The sequence below is a fragment of the Bufo bufo genome, chromosome 6, assembly GCF_905171765.1.
Source record: "Bufo bufo chromosome 6, aBufBuf1.1, whole genome shotgun sequence".
NCBI lineage: Eukaryota > Metazoa > Chordata > Amphibia > Anura > Bufonidae > Bufo > Bufo bufo.
Window position 1 is genome coordinate 428,124,246 of NC_053394.1, and position 12,152 is coordinate 428,136,397.

Below are 12,152 nucleotides of genomic sequence, written 5' to 3' on the forward strand. Positions count from 1 at the left end.
CTGTCCGTCTAGGGTAAGCAGTGGTAATGCCGTCAGTCTCCGCCATAATGCCCGGGCGGGGGGCAGATTTAATGTATAGGGCGTATCGGGTTACCCAGATTAGTGGACTGGAGGATGGATACGGGTGAGGGGCCGGCGGGTCACACAGGGGCGCGGGCACAGGCTGTGATACCATCTGCAACTGCCCAGTATACCTTGTGCTTTAATGCCTCACCGTTTCCACAATCTCTGCTTGCTGTGTTCTTTCCTGACAGTCCGTACAATGACTGACACCGTTTACCTGCACTGATACATTGTAACAAACCATCAGGACCCGGTGGGGGAGATTTGTGCTGTCGATAGGTTGAGCTCATCCAAGGCTGGATGCAACTGTCACAAACTCTCTCCGCTGCGAGCAGTATGGAGTCTGGGCGCAATCAGGGATGTTTGCATTCACTGGCAGCAAGCAGAGATTTTGAAATTGATCAAACAATCATGTTTGAGGCTTCGTTGGCGCGGTGGGAAGTAACTCGCTATTCACACCCCTCGACCAGCTAGCAGTTTAAGGAGTTGTCTAGGATTTGAGCACCAGAAGCAGCGCCACCCCAGTCCGGTGGCTGTGTTTGGTATTGCAGCGCAGCCCCTTTTTACCAGTCAGATGGTTGTGGCACTGCCCTTTAAGGGGGGTTCACCGTGCTCTGTGACCCTGCTGTGCCCCCGCACCTCCTGCCTACATCTGGAACACGAGTTTATCGCTGACTAATAGTGAAACCCCTGTGGCGGTGCGTGTGCCAGGAACTCGCAGTATTTGTGGGGGGGGAAGCGCGCCGCGCTGGGTATCGCTGGCAGATAAGACGAGGTTCTGACCTCACAGATAAAATTCAAATGTCAGGAAACGGCAAAGATGAGTCTGCACGCTTCTCGTAAAGGGGCCCTCCACATCTCTGAAATGTAGAATGCCCCACCCGAGCCTTGTAAACTGGTTAACTGCTACCGTATGACATGTGTGTACAATTGTATTCATGCAAGACCGCCCTGCTTTACACTGCAGGCTGCATGCAGAGGACTGAAATCCACGCACAACCGAGCTCAGCTTAGAGTGACTTCTCTGTAGCCTGGGCAGCTATAGATGTAGATCTACTGTCCTGTGCATGCACAGCAATAGACGTACGCCATCTAGTGGCCAGACCATCATGAAATGCTCTGGATAAATGCATGCAGTTTAGCTCTCCTCCATTAGGGGCGCTGCCTCGTGTTTCCCCAGTTCTTCTACAACTTTATATTGGCCTTTTAGGCAGTTTGCATGTTGTCTTCACCCTGTCAAAAGCTTAGAATGTTATTGGTCACCTCGTTGCTTTACACTGCAGCTTTTCTCTCCATTTACGATATATGACTTCAATAGATTTTGAGGCAGCCTGAAATCCACCTCCTCACTTATCAGAGGTTCCAGATGTTGCTTTGCAGCTCCCCCATTCTTTATACTGCAGCTCAGCATGTTGAGATTACCCTGTCAAAAGCTTAGAATGTTGTTGATCTCCACGTTGCTTTACAATGCAGCTTTTCTCTGCATTTTCAGGCAGCCTGAAATCCATCTTCTCGCTTATCAGAGGTTCTGGATGTTGATCTGCCGCTCCCCCATTCTTTATACTGCAGCTCAGCGTGTTGAGATTACCCTGTCAAAAGCTTAGAATGTTGTTGGTCACCACGTTGCTTTACACTGCAGCTTTTCTCTCCATTTACGATATATGACTTCCATAGAATCTGGGGCAGCTTGAAATCCACCTTCTCACTAATCGGAGGTTCCAAATGTTGCTCTGCTGCTCCCCCATTCTTTATACTGCAGCTCAGCGTGTTGAGATTGGCTCCGATGGATCAGCAGAAGCACAGCGGGCGACCATGCGGACAGGATAGGGTTGGGGCTTGTTTTTTTGGGGGCAAGCTGCAGTTTTTATTGGTGCCGTTTTGGGGTACCTCTGACCTCTTGATAATTTTTTATTCTATTTTTTGGGGAGGCGAGGTGACCTCCAGCATCCTCGTCCTTCCTGGTGTCCCGGGCTCAGGCTCACCCCCCTCTGCATCGCACCCCTCGTCCTCCTCATACAGGCCAGGCTTGGAAAGGTCTCCTCAGTCGGCTCGGCACCAGGGGTGAGCTGGAGAAGATTTTTGGCAAAAACAATTCCTGCTTTGGGTGGCATGGGGCCAGCAGATTAACTAGTTCACTGCTGACAGGCCGGACACTCCGCGCAAAGGATATGCTGTCAGTCAGCACTGCTCTGGACGTGCGAGACTTCGCTAATGACTGCACCCCTTTAATTAGCAGGCAGAGAGGGAGCGCCCCTGCCAAGCGTCTCTGAGTCCGCGCTGAATGAATTCCTCTGTCCCTTCCACAATTACGAAGTCTTGAAAGACTTTGAGATCCAGATGTTCACGGATCGTCATGTGTCCAGCAGAGCAGAGGATCAATAATCATCTCCTTGGATGTTAGATTAGGAGGATGAAGGGCTGTGGGACTGCTTAGATAGAACAGGCTTGAGGGGCTGGAATAGTTTGTCTATGAGGCCAGTAGGCTGGAGGGCTTTGGTTATGGGGCCAGCAGGCCAGAGTGCTTTGGTTATGGGGCCAGCAGGCCAGAGTGCTTTGGTTATGGGGCCAGCAGGCCGGAGGGCTTTGGTTATGGGGCCAGTAGGCTGGAGGGCTTTGGTTATGTGGCCAGCAGGCCAGAGTGCTTTGGTTATGGGGCCAGCAGGCCAGAGTGCTTTGGTTATGGGGCCAGCAGGCCGGAGGGCTTTGGTTATGGGGCCAGTAGGCTGGAGGGCTTTGGTTATGTGGCCAGCAGGCCAGAGTGCTTTGGTTATGGGGCCAGCAGGCAGGAGTGCTTTGGTTATGGGGCCAGCAGGCAGGAGTGCTTTGGTTATGGGTCCAGTAGGCTGAAATGCTTTGGTTATGGGTCCAATAGGCTGAAGTGCTTTGGTTATGAGGCCAGCAGGCTGGAGTGCCTTGGTTATGAGATTATCAGGCTAGAGAGCTTTGGTTATGGGTCCAGCAGGCTGGAAGGCTTTGTTTATGGGGTCACCAGACTGTAGGGCTTTGGATATTAGACCAGCAGGCTGGAAGCTTTGGTTATGAGGCCAGCAGGATGGGGGGGGGGGGGCTTTGGTTTTTGGGCCAGGAGGATGGGGGGCTTTGGTTATGGGGCCAGCAGGATGAGGGGCTTTGGTTATGAGGCCAGCAGGATGGGGGGGGGGGGGGGGGGGGGGGGGGCTTTGGTTTTTGGGCCAGCAGGATGGGGGGTTTGTATTAATGGTTGTCAAACGATCTCATCTTGTTCAATTCTTACTCTTGTAACCTAAAGTCTTGACTTTGACCCTCCTGGCATCTGAGCTTCGCCCCCCTGTGCCCAGACATGTGCTTCTAGTTGTAAATACTTCCTTCCTACCCCCAATCCGGTCATTATGGGGTTAACCTTTATTAATATCCGCAGTAAATCCAGCGGCCGGCCTGAAGTGCGTCCACTTAATACTTCCTCCTCTTCAGACTGGACTTAAGTGCCAGACCCGAGACGTCTTAAGATCAGGAAATGAGACTTCTTGTCTGAGGGTCGCCATCTGAGGAACGAAACCCTCCAATGGCTTTGAGTCTCCTGATTAGATGAGCCGCCTTACCGCAACGGTCGCCACGCTAAGACGAGGACATGAAGGCGCTTATCCACTCTCTGGGTGGGGGGGGTCTTGGCCGTAGTCCATTACACTTCTCCAGTAGAGTCCATCGACCTTCAGAGCTGCGCTCTGGTGAACATCACAGTCCCTGGTCCTCTACGTCCCACCATGTCACACGACAGATGTTGACAAACGGCCGCGTCACCAGCCAATAGCCTCTGTGTTTCACTTCCGCACCGTTTTCAAGGTCTCTGCTTGCTGTCAGTGAATGTAAACAGCTTGTGACAACTGTATTCAGTCTGACAATCTGAAGGACATCTCTCTTTCGTTCTGATAGTTTGTTACAATGTATCACTGCAGAGGAAATGTTTTAGTCTGGAGTCCAGGCGCAAATGTAGCAAACCCTCAGCAGTGAAAGCTTATACACACAAGAAGGCCATGCGTACAGACCCCTTAAAGGGGTCACCATATGGCACCTCCATGGAGACCCTCCGTAAATACATGAATATTGGTTGTTTCCATTCACTGACAGCAAACTGAGATTTCGAAACAATTGTGCCGTTTAGGCTAGGTTCAGTTATTTCTGTGACTGTGTGACTATACCCTTGTAGCTCTGATGGTCTTGGGACCCCTTTAGTCTGAGTCGGTTTTCCACCTCTGCTGCCGGCACCGTCAGTGAATGGCGCTCTGCGTTCTCCCGAGACGGTGGTGACAATGCACGAGGAAGGCGGAAGCCTATAGACCCGCACTGCGGTGCGCTCAGCCATCCGTGCGGCCCGATCTCATCAAGCAAACAGAGAGATTTCGGCTGTTCAGGAGAAATGAGGCGCGAGGCTTTTCATCTTGTTAGAGGAAATGTGGCGAGCGCTGGGGAACAAGGGGCGCCTCCCGCCGCAGCCCCGGGGTGTGCGGAGCAGGGGACACAAATGACAAGAGACCAAAGACATTCCTATGAGAGGCAGGAACACCTGCACATACCCCCCAGCGAGCGGCGCAGCGACTAGTCCTGACCCCCCCTCGTTATAATCATCGTCCGTCATTAGCTTTCATACTTTATGGGGGGGGGACCCCACCACAACCCCCATTCCTGGGGTCGGTGCGTTTCCCTTCACAAAGGGTCTAGGTCGGGGACAACCATGAAGACACCCCACCCTGATAACAGAGGTGCACCCCCCTCCATGATGGCCATGACCCAAAAAAGATTAAGTAGATAACAGTAGATACCCCTGCTATTCATGTCCTTGTTATGGGGGCACTACATGGTGTATTTATCATGTATTTAGTATGTGGGCACTGTATGTCCGTATTAGTCATGCCTGTAGTTTGTGGGCACTGTATGGCGGTATTATTCATGTCTGTAGTATGTGGGCACTGTATGGCGGTATTATTCATGTCTGTAGTATGTGGGCACTGTATGGCGGTATTATTCATGTCTGTAGTATGTGGGCACTGTATGGCGGTATTATTCATGTCTGTAGTATGTGGGCACTGTATGGCGGTATTATTCATGTCTGTAGTATGTGGGCACTGTATGGCGGTATTATTCATGTCTGTAGTATGTAGGCACTGTATGGCGGTATTATTCATGTCTGTAGTATGTGGGCACTGTATGGCGGTATTATTCATGTCTGTAGTATGTGGGCACTGTATGGCGGTATTATTCATGTCTGTAGTATGTAGGCACTGTATGGCGGTATTATTCATGTCTGTAGTATGTGGGCACTGTATGGCGGTATTATTCATGTCTAGTATGTGGGCACTGTATGGCGGTATTATTCATGTCTGTAGTATGTGGGCACTGTATGGCGGTATTATTCATGTCTGTAGTATGTGGGCACTGTATGGCGGTATTATTCATGTATGTGGGCACTGTATGGCGGTATTATTCATGTCTGTAGTATGTGGGCACTGTATGGCGGTATTATTCATGTCTGTAGTATGTGGGCACTGTATGGCAGTATTATTCCTGTCTGTAGTATGTGGGCACTGTATGGCAGCATTATTCATGTCTGTAGTATGTGGGCACTGTATGGCAGCATTATTCCTGTCTGTAGTATGTGGGCACTGTATGGCAGCATTATTCATGTCTGTAGTATAGGGGCACTGTATGGCAGCATTATTCATGTCTGTAGTATGTGGGCACTGTATGGCAGTATTATTCCTGTCTGTAGTATGTGGGCACTGTATGGCAGTATTATTCATGTCTGTAGTATGTGGGCACTGTATGGCGGTATTATTCATGTCTGTAGTATGTGGGCACTGTATGGCAGTATTATTCATGTCTGTAGTATGTGGGCACTGTATGGCGGTATTATTCATGTCTGTAGTATGTGGGCACTGTATGGCAGTATTATTCCTGTCTGTAGTATGTGGGCACTGAATGGTGGTATTTATGTCTGTAGTATGTGGGCACTGTATGGCAGTATTATTCATGTTTGTAGTATGTGGGCACTGTATGGCAGTATTATTCATGTCTGTAGTATGTGGGCACTGTATGGCAGTATTATTCATGTCTGTAGTATGTGGGCACTGTATGGCAGTATTATTCATGTCTGTAGTATGTGGGCACTGTATGGCAGTATTATTCATGTCTGTAGTATGTGGGCACTGTATGGCAGTATTATTCATGTCTGTAGTATGTGGGCACTGTATGGCAGTATTATTCATGTCTGTAGTATGTGGGCACTGTATGGCAGTATTATTCATGTCTGTAGTATGTGGGCACTGTATGGCAGTATTATTCATGTCTGTAGTATGTGGGCACTGTATGGCAGTATTATTCATGTCTGTAGTATGTGGGCACTGTATGGCAGTATTATTCATGTCTGTAGTATGTGGGCACTGTATGGCGGTATTATTCATGTCTGTAGTATGTGGGCACTGTATGGCGGTATTATTCATGTCTGTAGTATGTGGGCACTGTATGGCGGTATTATTCCTGTCTGTAGTATGTGGGCACTGTATGGCGGTATTATTCATGTCTGTAGTATGTGGGCACTGTATGGCAGTATTATTCATGTCTGTAGTATGTGGGCACTGTATGGCAGTATTATTCCTGTCTTTAGCATGTGGGCACTGTATGGCAGCATTATTTGGCTCAGATGAGACTTTTTTCACGCTCCTGTTCACCAGGATCCTCCGCACTCTCTCGCTCTTCCGTACAGAATATTTCGGTAGCGGTTCGGGCCGGGTCATAGTACTGCACTGTGCTACCTCTGGTCATGGTCAGTCACGGTCCAGCGTGCAGTTTTCCGGACACGTGCGATTCCTGCGCCTCTGTCCGTGGACGGGGCTGTGTGTGTGCACGCTCTTTTATTCCAGCCCCTCGGATCTGCGGAGCAGATGGTGACAATTAGGAAGGGAACAGAGGCGGCTCTGTGGTCGGCCGGCGCAGCCTGCTGCACGTGGGCCGATTGAGATGCAAGGCGGTAACTGCTTCCTGTCAGCATGGCCGGGTGACAGCGCTACAAGAGGGGGCGCCGCACGCTGCAACAGAGTCACTTTTGTGATCCATGAACCCCCCCCCCCCCCCCAATAAAATAAACAAAGAAAAAATAAATAAAATGGATGCATTAACCCCTTCAGTAACAGTCTGTGTATCCGATCCTATTCTGTCTGTTTCTGGAAAAGCCAAGTGTACGGCTCTACAGCACCCAAGGCATATTTACTCCTGAAACAGGTGGCTCAGGATGAACAGAGCCTGATATCTGTAGATGGAGAGTGATAGAAAATCACAAGGATTTACTTCCATCTGTGGATGATGGGTGGTCAGCTGCCAGAAGACTTCTTAGATGAAGGCACTTTACTTGTGAAGGGCGAAGGTCGCCTATTAAGCCCGAGGTTAAATGGCTGCGATCAGCGGCACTGAGGGCTCCGCGCTTAAATGGGCGGTGACTGATCCTGAGCGTTCAGTATCTCTGAGGTCTGGGGGAGTCATCCATCCACCAGCGTCATCACTCACATCGTTTCCGGCTGTAATACCCCCCTTGATGTGCGTGACAAATTATAAAGTCATATTCCGGCCTTCCGATACACGGAGTTGCCCCATAGTCCTCTATTTTTTCGGTAATGGGAAGTGTTTTTGCAGCTGGTTTGTCCGAAAGAGGAAGGAATGGACTGTACTGTGGCTTATTAATCAGCTTACATGATAATGGAAAGTCCCCCGGTGATCAGTCCGCTATCACTTCACTGACCCTTATAGACCACACCCCGGAGCGTGGGGTACAGGGGTCTGTATGAGGGGCCCTTACCAGTTGCGGATTACCAGGCCCATTATAACAAATCTCCAGTATCCAGATACTGACACTTGGGGTACAAGATATAGACACACTGACACTTGGGGTACAGGATAATTACACACTGACACTTGGGGTACAGGATAATGACACTTGGGGTACAGGATAATGACACTGACACTTGGGGTACAGGATAATGACACTTGGGGTACAGGATAATGACACGCTGACACTTGGGGTACAGGATAATGACACTTGGGGTACAGGATAATGACACTGACACTTGGGGTACAGGATAATGACACTGACACTTGGGGTACAGGATAATGACACTGACACTTGGGGTACAGGATAATGACACTGACACTTGGGGTACAGGATAATGACACACTGACACTTGGGGTACAGGATAATGACACTGACACTTGGGGTACAGGATAATGACACTGACACTTGGGGTACAGGATAATGACAGTGACACTTGGGGTACAGGATAATGACACTGACACTTGGGGTACAGGATAATGACACTGACACTTGGGGTACAGGATAATGACACTGACACTTGGGGTACAAGATGATGACACTGACACTTGGGGTACAGGATGATGACACTGACACTTGGGGTACAGGATGATGACACTTGGGGTACAGGATAAGGACACTGACACTTGGGGTACAGGATAAGGACACTGACACTTGGGGTACAGGATAATGACACTGACACTTGGGGTACAGGATAATGACACTGACACTTGGGGTACAGGATAATGACACTGACACTTGGGGTACAGGATAATGACACACTGACACTTGGGGTACAGGATAATGACACTGACACTTGGGGTACAGGATAATGACACTGATACTTGGGGTACAGGATAATGACACACTGACACTTGGAGTACAGGATAATGACACTGACACTTGGGGTACAGGATAATGACACTGACACTTGGGGTACAGGATAATGACACACTGACACTTGGGGTACAGGATAATGACACTGACACTTGGGGTACAGGATAATGACACTGATACTTGGGGTACAGGATAATGACACACTGACACTTGGAGTACAGGATAATGACACTGACACTTGGGGTACAGGATAATGACACTGACACTTGGGGTACAGGATAATGACACTGACACTTGGGGTACAGGATAATGACACTGACACTCGGGGTACAGGATAATGACACACTGACACTTGGAGTACAGGATAATGACACTGACACTTGGGGTACAGGATAATGACACGCTGACACTTGGGGTACAGGATAATGACGCTGACACTTGGGGTACAGGATAGTGACGCTGACACTTGGGGTACAGGATAATGACGCTGACACTTGGGGTACAGGATAATAACACTGACACTCGGGGTACAGGATAATGACACGCTGACAATCAGCAGTCAGATCACCCAGCTTTCCTAAGATCTGGTTGTCGGGTGCTGATGTTGAATTGTACCAGTCAGCAGGTTTGCTGTTCAGGAAAGCTGAGCCCATCATTGCAGCATCTGTGGCAGTCATCCAGCTTTCCCAGGCTTCTGACCGGTGGAGCTGCCCAGTTCTTCAGTGACATTGGCGCCCGGTTGCACCGCTGCCCTTCAGGGTGACTGGTGAAGCAGGATGATGAACCATGTTGCCTGCCGTGCTGCCATAGGGATCGTCACTCAGCTTTCCCAGGCTTCTGAATGGAGAGTCTGAGAAGCTTTTCTGGGCAGATCTCCATTCAGTGGACTGGGAACGCTGGGGGCTTCTCCACAGCTGTGATGGAGGACTGAGCGTTCCTCATCGCCGCCCCCGCCGCAGTCTATCCAGCGCTCACATGTGACATCCAGATGCTGACGATGAGGGGGGCGCAATACAAGCAAATAGTCCCTGCCCCCCACATGTCTGTCCTCCACATGTGACCGCACAGCACTACTCCCCCCATCATGTAATCTTACTTGTTTCATTATGTAATAAGCTCTAAATATTGTTTCCTTTTGTATCTAAGCTTGTTATGTGTGATACAGGCTGCTGATCCCAGGTCTCATGTGATACTCTTGGTTGATGTATCTAAATCTATCAAGTGTAGCTCTCTGTTAGCTGGGGTACCTAAGCCTATGATGTGTGATACTGTTTGCTGAGCGGTGTAGCTAACTTACCCTGTGGGATACTTTCTTCCAAGCCAGTGTATCTAAGCCTATCATGTGATACTGTTTGCTGAGCTGGTGTGATCCTGTCTTAGTTGATGTATCTAATCCTCTCATATGTGATACTTTTAGTTAGTGTGATACAGTCTTAGTTGGTGTATCTACGCCTCTTATTTGTGATGCTCTCCAACTTGGTGTATCTAAGTCTCTTATATGGGATACTCTCCTACTTACTGTATCTAAACCTCTTCTTTTAGTTAGGGTGTCTAAACATTTCATGTGTGATACTTTAAGTTGGTGTATCTAAGCATCATGTGTATGATCCTGTGTTGGTGTATCTAAACATCTTGTGTTATATTTATAGTTGGTATATCGAAGCCTGTTGTCTGTGATCCTGTGATAGTTGGTGTATCTAAGCCTCTTGTGTGATATTCTCAATTGTGTATCTAAGCCGCTCATGTGTGATGCTCTCTTAGTTGGTGTATCTAAGCCAGGTTTCTAGTTTCTAGCCCCTTCACTGCATGGTGATTTCACCGGCTATAACGAAGCTGCTGTCGGCGTCAGGATTTTCTTCCCCTCGTCATCCAGCTTTCCTAGAATCCCAAACAGCACATTTGCTCCTAGTGGAGTCCACTACCAGCTGGATTGTTCCTGAATAGAATACTAAGGCTGCAGTGAAGACTGACACTATCACCGGCAGAGCTGTAAGCAGGTGGATATGTCATTCAGTGTCTATGAAAGGCTGGATGAAGACCCTGTAGGCAGAGTAGTGGCGTCTCTTTGTATCAGAGTCCAAAGGAGCTGCAGAGATGGCTTCTGGGGCCACACGATGATTGCAGGATCTGCTGCTAATCTTGTTTATAAGAAGCAGATCTTGTACAATCATAATGAATGAGGAAACTACTTATAAAGAAGGAAATGTGGAAATGGAGGACAAAGGGCAGAACGTTACAGAGGTGCCTTCAATGTATTGAAGGATGTGAGGCATGAGGCACCATCAGTGAGGCAGGAGGCACCATCAGTGAGGCAGGAGGCACCATCAGTGAGAAGCATGACATACCCAAATCCTGGCTGTAGTTGAAACATATACACATTAGAATAATCCTCCAATAGGGTGAATTTTCTCCATAGGGTTCCCTATGATCCTGGTGGAGATTTAGAGGAGCTTTTCCTGGACAGCTTTGTGGGACGTCCAAGACGAGAGATTCTGATCTATATGAGACCTTCTGAACTTACTCCTTCACACCCTCTTGCTACCTACCCGACCTAGCGGGACTGAGGTCTATCTTTACCGGCAATGATCAGACTTTTTTTCATGTAGTACTCCGTGTCTGCTAGGTGGTGCCTGTTTGAAGTGCCACAACTCCAAGATGCAGCTTAAAATTTCATAGTTGGAAAAGTCCAAGATGATGTTGACTGGTGGAATCACCTTGGGAAAACCCTACAAGGTCAGTTAGTTTGGCAGAGACTTATGTGGAGTGGTCGGTATACTGGTTAACAGTTGTGTAACGTCTGAAGAAAGGATGTACTTTAAAAAGAACACAGAGGTTAAGATGAAAACCAGGATCAAAGAGAGCATGATGTATCATATGACTGATGCCAAGATGTGCACAAGAGGGACACCAAGGATGACATGTCGAAGTATACCAAGGTGGGAGAAGAACTGTCACAATTTCAAGACAAAGGACGTGAAGTGCCCACTTGAAGGGGTACACCAGTGACCAAGCAAAGAGGTATGCCAGTGATGAAGCAAAAAGGTACACCAAAGACTACATGAAGAGGTGCACCAAAAAGTACATGAAGGGCTGCACCAAAGACTACGAGAAGAGGTAGACCAAAGACTACATGAAGAGGAACACCAAAGACTACAGTATGTGAAGAGGAACATCAAAGACTATGAGAAGAGGTGCACCAAAACTACATGAAGAGCTGCACCAAGGACAACGAGAAGAGATGCACCAAAGACGACGAGAAGAGGCGCACCAAAACTACATGAAGAGGCGCACCAAGGACAACGAGAAGAGGCGCACCAAGGACAACGAGAAGAGGCGCACCAAGGACAACGAGAAGAGGCGCACCAAAGACAACGAGAAGAGGCGCACCAAAGACAACGAGAAGAGGCGCACCAAAGACGAC

The 12,152-nt window shown here is 48.8% G+C and overlaps 1 protein-coding gene across 1 annotated transcript in view; it reads left to right on the forward strand.

Moving 5' to 3' along the window:
* B3GNTL1 (UDP-GlcNAc:betaGal beta-1,3-N-acetylglucosaminyltransferase like 1) overlaps positions 1 to 12,152 on the forward strand; it is a 192,121-nt gene that overhangs the window by 67,914 nt on the left and 112,055 nt on the right.